The sequence below is a fragment of the Furipterus horrens genome, unplaced genomic scaffold (genome assembly GCF_987537825.1).
Source record: "Furipterus horrens unplaced genomic scaffold, mFurHor1.1.pri manual_scaffold_5, whole genome shotgun sequence".
Taxonomy (NCBI): Eukaryota; Metazoa; Chordata; class Mammalia; order Chiroptera; family Furipteridae; genus Furipterus; species Furipterus horrens.
In genome coordinates, this window is record NW_028327175.1 from 111,386,635 (window position 1) to 111,402,571 (window position 15,937).

General features: G+C 47.0%; 1 protein-coding gene across 1 annotated transcript in view; it reads right to left on the bottom strand.

Moving 5' to 3' along the window:
* ABAT (4-aminobutyrate aminotransferase) overlaps positions 1-15,937 on the bottom strand; it is an 87,094-nt gene that overhangs the window by 43,710 nt on the left and 27,447 nt on the right. The gene's annotated exons all lie outside the window — the stretch shown is intronic.

Below are 15,937 nucleotides of genomic sequence, written 5' to 3' on the forward strand. Positions count from 1 at the left end.
TAAATACGTGCTTGTTTGCCTCTCACTTGGGAAGGCCTTTTCATTTTTAAGTTCACATCAGGTAGATGATTACACCCATTTTTTAGATGGAAAACCAGAGGGAGGAGATAGAGTTGGCTTGAGATGCCCCTGTCGACAAGCTCAATGCATTATCCACCTGAGACAAGCTAAGCAAGAAGGAAGGACCAAGATGGAATAAACTTCAGAGCAGGTGCCAATGTGGGGAGCTGAGAGCTCCTTCTGCCTTGTTCTCACACAGGCGTATTGGTCGTTGGGCTGTTTGGGAATCCTGCAGACCCTGGGAAGTATCTGGTGGCCCACTTGGGTGGGGGAGGTGTACACATCTCTAGCATGAGCAACCATCCTGAGTCTGCTTGAGACTGACAGGGTTCCTGGGGTGGGGGATTTTCCTATTTGAAACTGGAACAGCCTTGGCAAACTGGATAGTTACCCTACACAGCACCAGGAAGCCAGGGTTCTCAGCTCCTGCTTCACAGGAGTGTTGGTTGATTCTCTCCAGACTGCTCCTGGATCCTGTCTCCACATCACTGAGCTTAGCTTTGCTGGATGACTTTTGCACCATGGCCAGGAGCAACACCCCCTCCCCCACCTCCACTGTCTGTTTCCTTTCTTCACCTCTTCCCACTCCCCTCCCCCTTTCTCCAACTTGCCATTCAAACTTGCTCTCTGTGCACCTTTTTGTTTGCCGGTCTTCTTGCTAAATATCTGCTTTGTTGTTTGGCACGTGTACTTTCAGTTGTATTGTGTTGTGTCTCAGAACAATGATGGAAGCGTTCATTTCTCACTATCACCGCTGGGCCCTGCTTCCTGAGTCCTTTCTGTGTGCCGCATATTGTGCTAAGTACATTACATGCAGTGCTATTAATATTTGTCATCATTATTTACACCCACAACAATGCTAAGTGTCCCCTTTTTACAGCTGAGGAAACTGAGGCACAGAAAAGGTAAGTGGTGGATTTGAAAACAGAACTCAGGTCCGTCTGACCCCCAAGTCAACAAACTTTATCATTAAGCAATAGAGTCCACCCACTCATTCTGCAACACAGTATTCCATTCAGTGCTAACTTGATGACAGCATGAAGGAAGCGTCAGCTAGAGGTGATGGACAGAGATCCAGAGAGATCCCACAGTGCAGAATGGAACAAGGATTATGGGTTGGTTTCAGAAAGCCAAGTGTACATGGGCTTAGCAGCACAGGTGAGGAAATGTGTGGGTGTCTGGCACTGAGCTCTGGAAATAAGGTTTGCAGGACCTCCAACTCAGTGCCCTCACAGCTCATGGGATGTCGGGCTGTATTATTAGTAGCAAAGAGTGAAGGAGGGAAGTGGCTGGCATCGATTTGAAGATTTACTTATTCTGTGAATGTTCATGCTGCACCTACCATGTGCTGGTCCATCTCTGGCATTGGGTACAGGGATCAATCAGATGCCGTCCTTGTGCTCTGACCATTACTATGTACTGAGCACTTCCTGTGTGTAGGCTGGTGCTACAGCTACCAGCCCATTTCATCCTCAGAGCCTTAGGAAGGAGCTGCCGTCATTAACCTGTCTTCACAGATGAGGCAGCTGAGGGTTCCCGGGGGAGTAGGTGCAGGAGACACCTTTTGGGGTGTCAGCTCAGCATGCCACACCTCCCCACTCTCACAAACTTACCCTGGCAGCCATCTCTGTTCTGTGTGACCCGCTTGCCCAGGTGGACTGGATGGGGCTGGGCCATAGTCCTGGGAGCTGAGGGTCAGCTATGCTCTACCCAATGAGAGGAGCCAGCTTCCAAACAGGGTCTTTGGATAGAGAAGAATGCGGCCTATGCAGAGAGAAGCGGCCCAAGAGAAAGAGAGTGGGTCCTGGATACGGAGGCTGTTTGGTTTCATCTCAAGCCTGTAGCCCACCTTGGCATTGGATGCAACACTCACTCCTGAACCTAGTGGGATGAACCTGAGTCCCCCTCCCCCTGGGGGTGAGTGGGTGAGAGTCGGGGGGAGCCAGGAGTATTAGGCTCACAGATGCGCCTCCACATGGAAGGAAACATCAGGAGCCAGGGAAAAGAGTTCCCATCCTAATAGTGCCTTGGTAAGAAAGTTCCAAAAGCATCCCCCCTCCCTTTTTGGCTTGCTTGTATTACCTCAAGTGGATTTCTGCTGCTTACAAACAGTCTCAGCTAATAGCATGGTTAGAGTATCAGAGTGACTGATAAGCTCCAAATCTTGGGAATGCACAGGTAGTAATAACGTCTCTTCCACTCAGCGCTGCAGGTGGAGTAAGGTCCTGCAGGGTAGTTAAGGACAAAGGCTTCAGGGCCAGCAAATCTTCCTCTCTCCTGCTGGGGGATCCAGGATTTCTCCTGGGTGCAAGGAACTGTGGTGTGCAGTCGCTGGGTGAGAGTGGGGTATCTCCCCATTTCCAATATGAGGATATGGAAGTTTGGAGGGGTTATGGTATTGGCCTTGGTCAGAAGATTGCGTGGGACTGTGTGACCCCAAAGCCCTTTCATTATAATGTATCAATTAATTCAGCAAATAATAAAACATCTAATGGTAATAGATATAGGGCTTGATGAATACTAATGATCTAGTTCAGAGAGAAGATTATATTGCTCTTCACCAGAGGGAATATTATTGAGAAAAGCACAGGCTTGGAAAGTATGACCATAAATTAACAGAAAAACCATATTCTTTCCTTGATAACTCAATACATTAAAAAAAAAAATCTCTTCCAGAATATTCAACTCAAGGCAAGCCTGTTAATTTAGCAGCCTGGTAACTATATAGAAAGAGCAGTTGATGGCTCTCATATAGAACCATTTGTCTCAAGCGGGAGCACTTAAGACTCCACACAAATCTGTTTCCATTAACACTGTTTTAAAAAATTTGAGAGTCTCAGAGAACTCAAATATTCACATGTGAATGCTCTGCAAAAGGGGGAGTCACACCTGCATACTTTCAATTACAAAATGACATTTTGGTGGCCCACACTTGAAACTGACCTTGTAACAAAACCTGATCTCTATCAGACACCAATTCTTGGCACAATACACTTCCAATAATCAGAAGAGTTAACGTCTCTTGTTCTCTAGCCCATTAATTCAATCAACAAAATTAATTAGCTGCTGTTACAGGCAAGACACTGCATTATATAGGCATGGGAGAAACTAAGATGAATAAAATGTTTCTCTCTCTCTCTGAAGCTCATAATTTAGTGGCAGAGGAGTGGGGGGGGGAATGGGAGAATTTAATGTACTAGGTTGCTTTACCCATCATGTCAATAAATTCTTAAAACAACCTGGCAGGATATGTACAGTATATAAAAAATTTTCAGTTCACTGTTAACAACTAATTCTGCTTAAGACAGACTAGAATAATGGGATCATGACTGTTTGCTGGTATGAGCAAGGTGCCACGGGAACACAGAGAGATTAATTCTGGCCGGAGTTATGATGCCAATAAGGTGTCACCTGAGCTGCACCTTGAAAGGGTGGGGAATTTCAGAAGCCACAGAAGCAGGCCGGGGGTGGGGGGTAAGGCCTGCACAAATGCTGGGAGGTGTGAGAGGAGGTGGAGTGGTCAGGGATTCGGGCATGAAATCATAGTGTGGTGGAAGGAAGGGAAGGGACAGGTTGGGGGGTTGCTGAGGAAAGGGGCCCAGCACACAGGCAATCTCTCCCTGCAGACATGCTCTGCAGCCCCTCAGACACACACCAGCCACAAGGGGAGGCTTCCTTTCCCAGGCAGAGCAGCCAGAGGCATAAGAGGTGGATGCTCAGGGTTCCCGGGGCCCCGTGCGTGGGGGCAAGTCCCTAACGGGGCTGGTGCAGGTGCCACCTGTCTCTTGCCTGGGTGAGGGCAATGAAATGCACAGTGGCCCCTCGGCTTCCTCTCTTGTCCTTTTTCTATCCATTTTTTACTGGGTTCCCAACCTTTTTAAGGATAATTCATCTCACATCACTCTCTTGCCTAAAAATGCTCTAATCGCTCTTAGAAAAATATAAACCCTGAGAGATTGGGGGTCAAGTTTTTCTGAGCTCGGCAGAGTTCCTGGAGTCAATTTATGTGGTGCATGAACTCAACACGTCTGAGCTGTGAAATGGGGACAGTAGATCTGAGGATTCATATTAAAATGTGTGAGCAGATCTGATATTTGTGCAACTTAACAATATTCCCCTCCCCCAACCTGAAGTCACTGGGTGCCACAGGCACACTCCTTCTATCCCCAAAGCCACATGAGATCACCCTCCATGCCCTTCACAATCTGCTGGACCTTGGATTGCACATCTAGAAAAAGAAGCGGGTGGGTTGAGGGATCCTGGGTTGAGGGGGTGCTTTTGGGTGGCACTCCAAGAATCATAATGGGAACAGGCTGGTTCCTGGTGCCCCTGGTCTCTGAAACCCCAAGTCTCCCCATGTTCTCCAAACCTCGGTTCATTATACAGCACATGATTTCTCAAGTTCTTAATTCTCACACAACATGTATTTGCTTAACATATTTCTTCAAAATAAATTTGCTTTTAAAATTTAAATAAAGTGTACTTCCTAGAATCTCTTCTAATTACTACCCAACACCCCTCCCTCAATGTTTCATTTGCTACAAACAAAGGTGATTAGGAAAAGAATGTAATAAAATCAAAGCAGGTTATTAAATTAAAAGCTGGGCGCAGCTGACCACCCAAGGCTTCGGGCCGCAGCCTGGCCGTGTCTTTTTGCTGGAATGGGAGGCTGGCGGATATTAGACAGCTGTGAAAGGCAGGCTAGCATCACACAGAGACTTTTTTCTTTGACATGATCAGAACTGAAAGAAATTTAAATCAATCAATGACGAAATAGAATAGGAACCATCAGAGTGCATGGTAAGTGAGGGCAATTTCTGTTTCAGGCATGAAGTGGACCAGTGATAAATACTGTTTCCTATGGCAGGTCTCGGTGAAAACAAGCTGAACACCCTGGTCCAACCAGATAACGAGTCCTCCAGTGGACCCACCTCTCCACATCTCTCTCCTTTTAATTAAAATGCTAATTAGTCCTCTCAACTACCTCTTATCTATCTCATGCATTTGGAATGTTTAAGTCTATAGGGTGAGAGGATTCAGGTAAAAGGGCAAAACATAAATACATAAATAAATCATTCCAGTTTGCTCTGGCGGGAGAATAAAAGTTGGAAAAGGACTGGCTGCTGTTTATTGCTCACTTACTACGTGCCATGTACCTTCCCCATGTAATTTCTGTCATTGCAGTGTTTGCCCTGTCTGATAGGCTCAAAAGGTCTGTGGGCTTCTCCAAGGTTTCAGAGCTCACGAGTCAGTGACCTGGCGGGGAGCTCTGCATTCATGGCAGGGCCCCACCCAGAATAACGAAACCTGAGGCTTACAGGTCTGATCTGGACACAGGGGAACCTCCTGAGGCAAGATTGACAACTGCTGTCATAAGGGATGGATGGCGGACCCTGTACTTGACCCAGATCTGCACAGCCCCCCCCGGTTCTGGAAATGGAAGGGGTCTCACTATGAAAGTTAAACATCTGAAAGATACAGGAAGAAAGAAGGCACGGTAGCCACGTGAGGAGGTGATGTGCAGGGTGTTGAATGTGAAACCACCCTTCTTTATCTGCTGTGCGACCTTGGACATGTTAAGTAATAACCTCTCTGTGCCTCAGCTTCCTCACCTGTAAAATGGGGATAATGCCAACTGAACCTACCTTGTGGGCTAGCAGAGGGTGAACTGAGACCAGGGACTTGGGTCCCTGCTGTATCCCCAGCCCCAGAGCAGTGTCTGGCTGCAAACAATCACTGAATAAATAGTAAACCCTCCACAAGTGTCCTGTGAAGATGGCATCTGACTCATCTTCCCTATATGCTGCCCTGTGAACATGAAATCTTTGCATGCATCACTGGCTAGATATGGCCCCCCACAGGCGCTTCTGGGGCTCTCTCATTCTCCTTTCTGCTCTCAGGGAAGAGACAAAAGCGCTGGCAGGGTTTGGGGACATTCCTTTCCAGTCTGCAGTTCCAGCCGCTGGCTTTTCTGCACATTCAATAGTATACAATAACACAAGTGAGCCTTGGTTGTCAAGGCCAGGGGTCGTCATGGCAACCAATAAAGCTGGAATCCTGGGCCTTCGCAGATGGTTAACAGGGCCCTATTCATGGGGCTGTGACAGATGGTGGATGGTGCTGGGACAGAGGCTTTATCTCAGGCTCAGTTTTCCTCCTCCTACCCCGGCTTCCTCAGCCTGCCCTGGCTATCTCTGCAGCTCAGCCCTGACCCTTCCTTCTTGCATTCCTAATTTCTTTCCTATAATCTGCCTCTTGGGGCATCATACAATCATCAGTGACTTGTTAAGGGGAGAGGAAAACTGTTCTTGGAAACAGGCAACTGTTGACGCCTAATAAAGAGGATGCGGTTTAGAAAGTCACCAGAGCCAGAAATTGGGCCCTAATGTGCCATATGTTAGCTTCATGACTCTGGGACAGTTTCAACTCATCAGGGCCTCAGTTTTCTCATCTGTCAAATGGGAAGAAGGCACTTGGTTTGGTTAGGGCCAACTGAAGAAGGTACACAAGACAGACACGTGATGGTTCATCGCAGGCCATGGTCTCAGTTTCCAGAGAACCCTTTACCTTGTGAGGAAGGCATTTCTTCTACAGCCTTAAGGACTGGGAAGAGCTATTTGCATGTGTGGTAGCCCTGTGATGAGGCTGAATTTCCAGGTTCCTCAAGAGAGGAGCTGCTCAGCCCCAACCTGGGCCACCCTCGGGCATCTGGGTCTCAGTTCATTCCACCTCCCCTGCCCCTGCCTACCAGACTCTGTCAGGAAGAATGAGCTGAACTTAAATCATGTGTGCAGGGAACATGAACACAGTGTCCCCAGAAGATGGGTAGCTCCCCAACCTGTGGGGAAAGGGAAAGGGAAAAAGAGTGTACAAAGCTTCCAATATCTGACACCTTCAGGGGAACATTCAGAAAGAAGCATTGCGAGTGGATGAGCAGTTCTGGATTTCCGACCCTACAAGAGAGGAGGAGTGAAAGAACAGTCTGGTTTGAGAAGGATGCCTGTGTCACCGTGGAAGAAGCTACCCTAGGCCAAAGCCACGGGAGATTCTTCAAGGTCTGCACAGTGGGCAACTTGGAAACATGATGTTGCCGATCAGAGTTAGTTAGGGTATGTGCCTGACAGACCCTTGGAAATATCTTAACTTATCAGTAATTCAAAGCATCTTTCATTTATGAGTGTACATAGGAAACTGCTACGATTTAATGAATGAATGCCTACTGCATCAGGCCTTAACACACTCTCACCTAATCCTGGAAAGCAAATACTTCTATCCCCATTTTTCAGGTGAAGGGATAGGATCAGAGAGGTTTTGTCACTTGAACAAGCTGGAGACTAAGTTAGCGCTAAGTTAGAACTAGGGCTGTCTGGTCCTGAAGAGCAAGATCTGGGTATATTCCCAATTTGGTGGGTTTGGTCCTTACCCAGAAACCTCAGCAGACAACTCAGACCCGCACATACCTCTTTTCTGGGAACAAGGTACTTCAAACAAACAGCTATCACTGTCTGCACTCTTCCTGAGGATGCTCATCTTTTGGCCACACACTCATTCATGGCGGCCTATGACTGCCCTAACTGAGCAATTCCAACCTCAGCCCACACTTGGCACTTTCCCTATACCTGAATACTGTCCCTGCTGTCCCTTCCGGAGGGGACACCCTAATTCCATGAGGAGCCCTGTCCCACCCAATGGAATGTAAGGTTTTTTGGGTGGAAGAATCAGCATCTTTATAACTCCACCATACTTAGGACAGTTCCCAGTAATGGAGAATACTTGCTGGGTGTTTTAAACATTAATCTGTGAAAAAGAGTTTGCCTACCTGTTCTTGTAACCTAATTCTGCTAGCCAACTCTTTAAACATTCTGGTGCAGGACAGCCAGCAAAGGGGAGGTCCAAAGATATAGCAACGAAAAAGCACCCTGATTCATTCAACCAATCTCACCCTTGCTTTGGATGTGGCCATAATGGCTGTCAATCACATGACCCTGGCCACACAGTCTGGCCTTCCAGATGGATGGCACTTGTGTGTCGATTTCAAAGATCCTCATGCCCAGCCCCGCCTCCCCATCTGGCGACTTGTTGTTCCTGAAACATAAAATGTAACCTGTTCACTAGAGATTGCTTGGCGGCGTCTTCCCACAGGTCACCAGAGGGCAGATGGCTGGAGCCATTAACGGTGCAACTGACAGTGCCTTGTTTAGCCTGTTTAGTGAAGGGAGGACAAAATATGGTACCAAGGACAAGAGCTGGGATATGAACCTGGGGAGGAGAGCCCATCATAGAATGTTCGTAATTATTGCATGTCAAACAATTGCTTTCTTAATGGTTTGTCCTCCCAAAGACAAATGTCTGGAGTAAATAAAATTGTGATAAAATGTATCCTGGTTGGCATCCAAACCTTCCTGGTGCCTCTCCTCTCACCACCAGGCGTTCTCTACCTTCTTGCCCTTTGAGAAAAGGACTCCACTTCATGACTTTTTGATCCTTTTAGGGGAAAACAAACTTGCTAAGTAAAAGGAGTGAATATCTAAAATGATACTGCCTGAGACATGGACCAAAAATCCTGCCATTCTCCAGGCAAAAAAATATAAAGGTCATAGGAACAGTCGAGGGCTTTAAAGTTAAACAATTTTGTTCTTTCACATAACAAAGCTGACCCAATCACTCTTGCTCGAACATTCCCTAGCTCCCCACTATTTGCAGGATAAATCCCAGCTGCTTGGCTGGGCACACAGCCCACCCCTCCATCCCCCCACATGTATCTCCTGCCCTTCCCTGCCCTCTTGACCCTGACCTGCACACACTCTTCCGTTTCCTCCCTCCATATTGTAATGTCTACTGGAATGTCCTTTTCTGCCCCCACCTCCTGTTCATATTCCCTTAACTGTTGTGTACCTTTTCATAGTGCCCTTCTGGCCACCTCCTCTAGGAAGCTGCTCTGACTCTCAGTTCAGGGTTAGATGCCACTCATCTGTATTTCTCCAGTAATCTACTTTTTTTAATGAACATTTTTAAACACACAGGAAGAATTTGACAATACCTATCACCTAGTTTCACCTATCAATATTTGTCATGTTTAGATTATCCATAAATTTATATACATATTCTTTTCCAGTTCACTTGTAATGTGACAATCTGTTCACATCTGTCTCTCCCTTTAGCCTGTGAAATTCATCCATCCTTCCATCCATCCATCCATCCATGGATTTGTACTCAGGCACTGCTATTTCCTGATGGCTTGCTGCCTGAAGACACAATACTGAATCCTAAGGACTAGGGTCGGGGTGGTGGAACCAGACAGCAGAGGTTTTTGCATTCTGTACCAGTGGAAGAAACAGACAACAAATAAGTAAACAAAGAAAATCTTTTCATATTGTGATGAGGGTCATCAGCATAACCTGATAGCAACCAATGTGTTTCTGCACTCTCCGCATCTAGTACCCTGTGCCATGCAGAGGGCCGAACGCCTGTGCTGCGCTCTGTGACCTGAATGCTCTGATCACGGGGTCCCACTGAGGCAGCTTAGGTTCTGCAGTGACTATGGCACCAGTCCTTTCCCTGCCACCCCCGTGCCGCAGTCAGCAATCAGGATAGCTTTTCAAGTGTGTGAACATCTGGCTGGCAGAACCAGAGCCATGAATGAATTTATAAACACTCCCTGTCTGGTTCTTTCTTGATCACTCAGAGGAGTTATAAAGTATGTCATGTATAAGGGGCGAAAGCAATGCAAAACAAACAAAATACAAGAGATTGGTTCCAGCCCTGTGAGGTGGATCTCAAAGGTTCTGGTGAGCCCCTGTGGTTGTAGGCTCCCACTAACAGCTGTGTGTTGCCTAGGAGGCCTTTACAGCACACCTGAGTGATTCGGAGTGACTGGTTCACAGAGGAGTTAGGGAGGGTGGTCCTCTGGGGGGCGGAAGAGGTGGCATGAAGAGTCCTCTGACCTCTCCCACCCCGGTTCCCTGCCCCTCCCTGCACCCATTTAGGTGCCGCCTGCCAGAGGCATGGACTGGCCCAGGGGCCAGGTCTAGAAAGCAAGCCAACCCTGGGTGCAGAAGAGAAAGGTCTTCTAGGTTTATCAGTGGAGAGGGTGCTGGGATTACAGCAAGTGACGACAAACATTTACTGATCGTTTTGGGCCAAACCCTATTATAAGCTTTTTACATTAACAGTGCCTTTAATTTTCAGAACAAGCCTCTAAAGTAGTTACTATTATCATCCTCCCTTACAGAAACAAAAGGTAAATGGAAGCACAGAGAGGTTAAGTGACTTTCCCAACAGCACACAGCCATCAAGTAGCTGAGCCAGGACACAAACTCAGGCTGGCACTGGATTCAGTGCTTTTAACCTCTACACCACAGTAAAGAGCTAAAGTCACTCAAGAGTCAAACCAGAAATGTTTATTCTAGAGGTACACTGTTGAGCTATCCTTGGTAATTTCACAATAATGGTGGACAGTGCGGAAGTGGAATTAGTGTTGGTTTTGGCTTGGGCTGGAATCTGGCTTTGTCTCTGTTTTCTCAACTAGAAAATGGATATGATAGAACTCCTGCATTCCCAGGCTGCACTGAGGATTAAAAGAAGCGATCCACGTATAAAACTAGGCAGATGCCCAGCACATAGTGAACATTCAAAAAAATTAAAAGCTACAGAACATTTGCAAGCATAGCTCAATGACCACCTGTAATTCTAGAACCATCAATTGTCAATACTCTGTCACATTTGTTCTCTATCTACCTATCTGTCTTCTGAATTATTTGAGAGTTAGTTGCAGACATTGTGAAATTTCATCCCCACACCCTTTAGCCTGTATCTTCAAAGACCAGGGACATCCTTCTATATAACTTCTATACAAATTATCTGAGATACAAGGTGTTTCATGCTCAGGAAATTTATGATTGATACAATTCCATTATCTTATATATGGTCTTTGTTCAAATTCCCCCACTTGTCCCCAGAATGTCTTTTGTGGCTGTTTTTATTTCCCTGGATCCAGGCTCCACCCCAGGATCCCATTGCATTGGGCTGTGTGGCTCTTTAGTGTCTTTTTGACCCGGACCCTTTCGCAACCGCTTTGCCTTTTATGGCATTGACTTTTAAGATTTTAGGCCAGTCGTTCTGCATGCATTTCATTTAACCAATATTTTTCTTTAAGTCCTTGTAAAATAAACTGCAGCTCATGGGTAAATGGAGTCTGCAGGGTACCTGATGCCAGAGGTACAAGGTATTTGGTTGGGGCAGGAAGAGGAATGCATATGGCATCTGATCTCCTTGGGTGGAAGTTACGGATTTCCTAGAAGCAGTGACAGAGGACATTTAAAGGTGATTAGAGCTTTAGCAAGTGAACCAAGGTGGTGGGGCCACTGTACACAGTGGCCCTGGTGGAAGGGAATGAGAGTGGCATCCTGGAGGCACTGCAGGTGGCAGCAATGACTGGGAGTGAGGGCACCACACCGGTGATCAGCATCTGTTCCTGCGTGGACTGGAACCTACCCAACCTCATCTCTGAACCTGTCCTCTCCCCCGGGTGCCCAGGGTATGCCCTGCACAGTCAGCCTTCACCCAGACTGACTGGCTGACAACCCCCCCCAAATACTCAGGGACAGGTGATTCCCTCCAGGATCGATGTGGCTGCCAGCTCTCACACACCAACTGCAGGACCTTAAACAGCAAGGCATCAGGATTTCCACAGCTTGCTCCGCAAATGAAATTTTGCTTCCTAAACCTGCTCATTTTCTTGCTGCCTCTTGGGACATGGACTGCTTCTGTGAAAAAATTCAAAATGAACTTCTCATTGACTGGAGAAGTAGAAGGTGCAAGGGAGTCGCTGTCCTAAGTTCCCACAAACCGGCCCTAGGCATCAGCCGTGCGGGTTGTCAAGCAAAAGATTCTCACTGCAGACCTCCGCCCCCTGCACCGTGCACCCCTGTCTGAGCCTCCCGTTCCCCTGAGTTTCAAGAGAGAAAGGGGTGTGTGTGTGTGTTGTTTCGGCCCTGAGAATGAAAAGGAAGGGTTTGTTTGGGGGCTTGAGCAAAAATGCCTTTTCAAGGTGACCCTTACTTCACTTCCTGGGGCCTGAAGGCAGATGTCTGACAAAAGCAATTCCTTACCTAACATTTCATGCCCATCTTTGTTTATTTTGCTCCCACTTTAAAGGGGCTCATCCCGCTGTGTTCTCTTCACAAAGCATCCTTGAAAAATCTGTCATGTACAATTGTGTCCTTCAGACTGAAAGTCACACACAGGCTCCCTTGCACACACACATGTGCACACCCAACAACACAGATAATAGTCACTGACACACACTGAAACACGCCCCCACATGCCTGCAGATATATGCAAATACACGAAGATACACACATACACAAGCACCCCTGCACTCACAGAGCCTGGTCCTCAGGGTCCGCAGCAAGCCCAGCGCCGCCTGCTTAAAATGCGTCCTCTATGCCATTCTGCAGAGTCCTGGGGGCACGGCTGGCTGGTCCATCCTAAGAGGTGCCGCCGGGTCCCAGCTCCCCCTCTGGAGGATGCCCCGGACTTCCAGGCAGTCCCCAGAACATGGGCTCAGATACAGGAGGGAGGAAAGGACTCCTTGGAAGCAAAGCAGATTTGGGAAGGGATGTGCCCAGCTGGTTCCCAGCAAGTGCCAGAGGCAGAGGGATCCAGGGGAGGTGAAGGAGGAGGGCAAGAGAGGGAGTGACTGAAAAATGGGGGGTCGAGGGTGGGGAGGAGATGGGGGGGAGAGAGAGAGAGAGAGAGAGATCGGATAGACGCAGAAAGGTAAAATCCATTACAGAAACAAAGAGAAAGACAGAAAAATAGTACGTGGATTTCAAAAAGATATGTTTTAAGCTCAGCTCGGTTTAAGCCAGAGGAGAGATGATCTGGGACCTTTTGAAACAGACTGTTTCCCCTTTCTTCTTCCAGAGGCCGCTTCCTAGATTTTCCTCTAAGAGCCTCAGGAACTCCTGAAGCTACAAAGCAGACATCCAAGGCTTCAGAGTCCTAAATGGCTTCCCCAGGATGGTGGTGGTGGTGGTGGGGGCTGCAGTAGACCCAGCCTGTGACAGCCACAGCCACGAAGGGGCTCTGAGGGTGCCAACTCATCCCCAAGACCTCCGGGGGCAGCGGGGCAGCTCTGCCTCTGACAATCTACCTGACCTCCACGGGGTGGGGGTCATTAGGGAATCATTCCTCTAGCCTCCCCAATTTGAGCCCCCCCCCCCATTATAACCCAAGCTGGGGTCAATGCCTGTCCACAGGGGTCCCAGAAGAGAAATGGGAATGGTCACAAGATGGGGAAGATGAACGGGGGTGGGGTGGGGAACACAGAGCTTTCAGTCACGTGCAGCTCATCAGTTGCCATGACGACGCCAGGGGGGTGGGGGTACCCAGACCGGAGGCTGCAGAGAGACACATTGGTTCTAAATCTCCACGACAGCGCTTCAGTTGAGCTATTACACCGTTGCTGTGGCAACCAATGGGATCAAATCGCAGAGAAAATCTATAATTATTACAAGCCAGCTACTGGCAAACTCCGCGCAGTAATCAGCACGTTAGGGCAATTCAACCTGAACTCTGGGAGCGAGAAACGCCGATCCACAGCCCCAAGTCTGGGAAGAAAAAGGCCAAAGGAGACTCTGCAGATCTGTTGATGCTACAAAATGGGAACCTGGCCAAATGAGGAGTAAATATTAGGTAAAAGAGACATGAATTTGCCTACATTTAACCGTTAAGGAACATTCCCCGTGATTTTATTATGGAGAATTTCCAACATACAGCAAAGTCGAATGTGACAGTGAATACCTGCATATCCACCGCCTGGCTTCTGCTCTTAACTTTCTTACCGTGCTTGCTTTATCACAAGTCTACCCCATCTATTAATTTTGATGCATTTCAAATTAAATTACAGACATCAGTACCCTTCCCCCTCAAATACTGAAGCCTGTGTAAAATATTTGATAATTTTTGAACAAAAATCAGCAATTTCATATGGTTCAATCTAAATAGAGTAAAACCTAGATTTATGTCTGTTGTTTGTCCATCCAACTAGCCATCCAGTCTCTCACCCATCCACCCATCCAAGCATCACTGGGAGATCTCATACACACAGTTTCATCTCTGAATCTTCCTTCTATGTCTAGTAGATAACCTCCAACAGGATGTCCAGCATATTAAGCTCAATACATTCTCTGCTAAAACCATCATGTTTCCTTCACCACACCTATTCCCTCTTTTGTGTCCAGCATTTCCGTAAACAGAACCACTGTCTCCCCATTTGTTCAAGACAGAAACCCAAGACCCTTCCTTGATTCCTTCTTCCCATTACCTTCCCTCACCACCACCACACCCTGGGATTTTACTTTCACACGAGCTCTGGTCTCCTTCCTCTCCTCTCTCTCTCTTGTCCTAGTTCAGGTATCCTTTCTTTCTTAGCTGGACAGCGGCCCCAGCCTCTTGGCTGGTCTCCCAGCTGCCATCTTGCCCTCTCTGTGCTTTCCCCACACTGACTTATGAAATATCTGGCCATGTTGATGGTGTGGGGGAATTGTCACCTCATACATTGCTAGTGGGAGCATCAATTTATACAAATATCTTGGAAAACGATGTATCAAAGTCTACAAAACTTTAAATGTACTGGCTGTTTTTTCTCAGCATAATTCTACTTGAAGAAGTTTGTCTCATTGATACAAACTGAAGGCAATCTAAATGCCCATCAGCAGGATGTGGCTAAATACATTTTGGTCCATCCATAATATAGAATAATATTCATCCAATAAAAAAATTGAGGTAGTGCTTTATGTACTGATAGGAGAAAGTGTTTAATATATTAAATAAAGGAAGTTGCAAAGGAGCTTGTATGGCGCAATGTCTCCAGTGTCCCCAGCAGCTCCTCACTTGGTTATCAAGTTGGGTTGAGAAATATGTGGGTACCAAGGTATTCAGGGAACATGGCTCTATGAGTTGCCTCTTCTCTGTCACAAGTGTTAACACTAGCTCTCCACCAGGCTGGGGGACAGAAGAGGCCCCGGGATGCTTTTCTTGCCTTCCAAGTCTCCCTAGATAATATACAGCACAGCACTATCAGGCGAAGTCAGCCCTGCTGAGGCTTCTGGGTTGTACTGGGTGCTGGTCTTCTCTCTCGTGCAGGGCACACCGCAGAAGCTATTTAACTAGAGGGTGGGGCAAAAACTGAAACACACCTTGGGGGCAGACAGGTTTTAAGGGAACACAACAGGGCTGGTTCCAGTTCCTGCTCAGACCCTGAAGGTCCTCTGTGCTTCAGTCTCCCCAGCTCTATAAGGGGCTGACAATACCTCCCAGAGTCATTTTGAAGGTCAAATGTGGTGATAGAGATGATAACAGCAAGCCAAAGTCACCTTGCTAAACCAATGAGTTATTATTATTAATTCGTCTTCAGGTTCTCTCGGTGCACTTCTGAATACTAAACACTCCCAGTGCATGTGACGAAAGCTAGAACCTTCTTTTTCATCTGAGCACCTATTTTGTGCCTAGGACTGAGCTAAGTACTTCCCGTATATGATCTCATTTAGGCCTCAAAACAATCCTTTTGTGGTAGGAAATCTTGCTCCCATTTTATAGATGAGAAAGCTGAGGCACAGTTGCCAAAACTTCCCTAGTGCCATAAGAGAGAGATGCTACCCAGATAACCCCCAAAACTTTCTGATTGCTAAGTCCCTGCTTTTCTCATTTCTTATTCATTCCTACTTCTTAAATCATACCTGTCGACCAGTGCTGTCAAAAGAAATATAAAGGTGAGTTACATATGCAACTAAAATTTTTCTAGTGACCACATTAATAAAAGGGAACAGATGAAATTAATGTTAGTTGTATGTTTGATTTAGCCTGGTATATC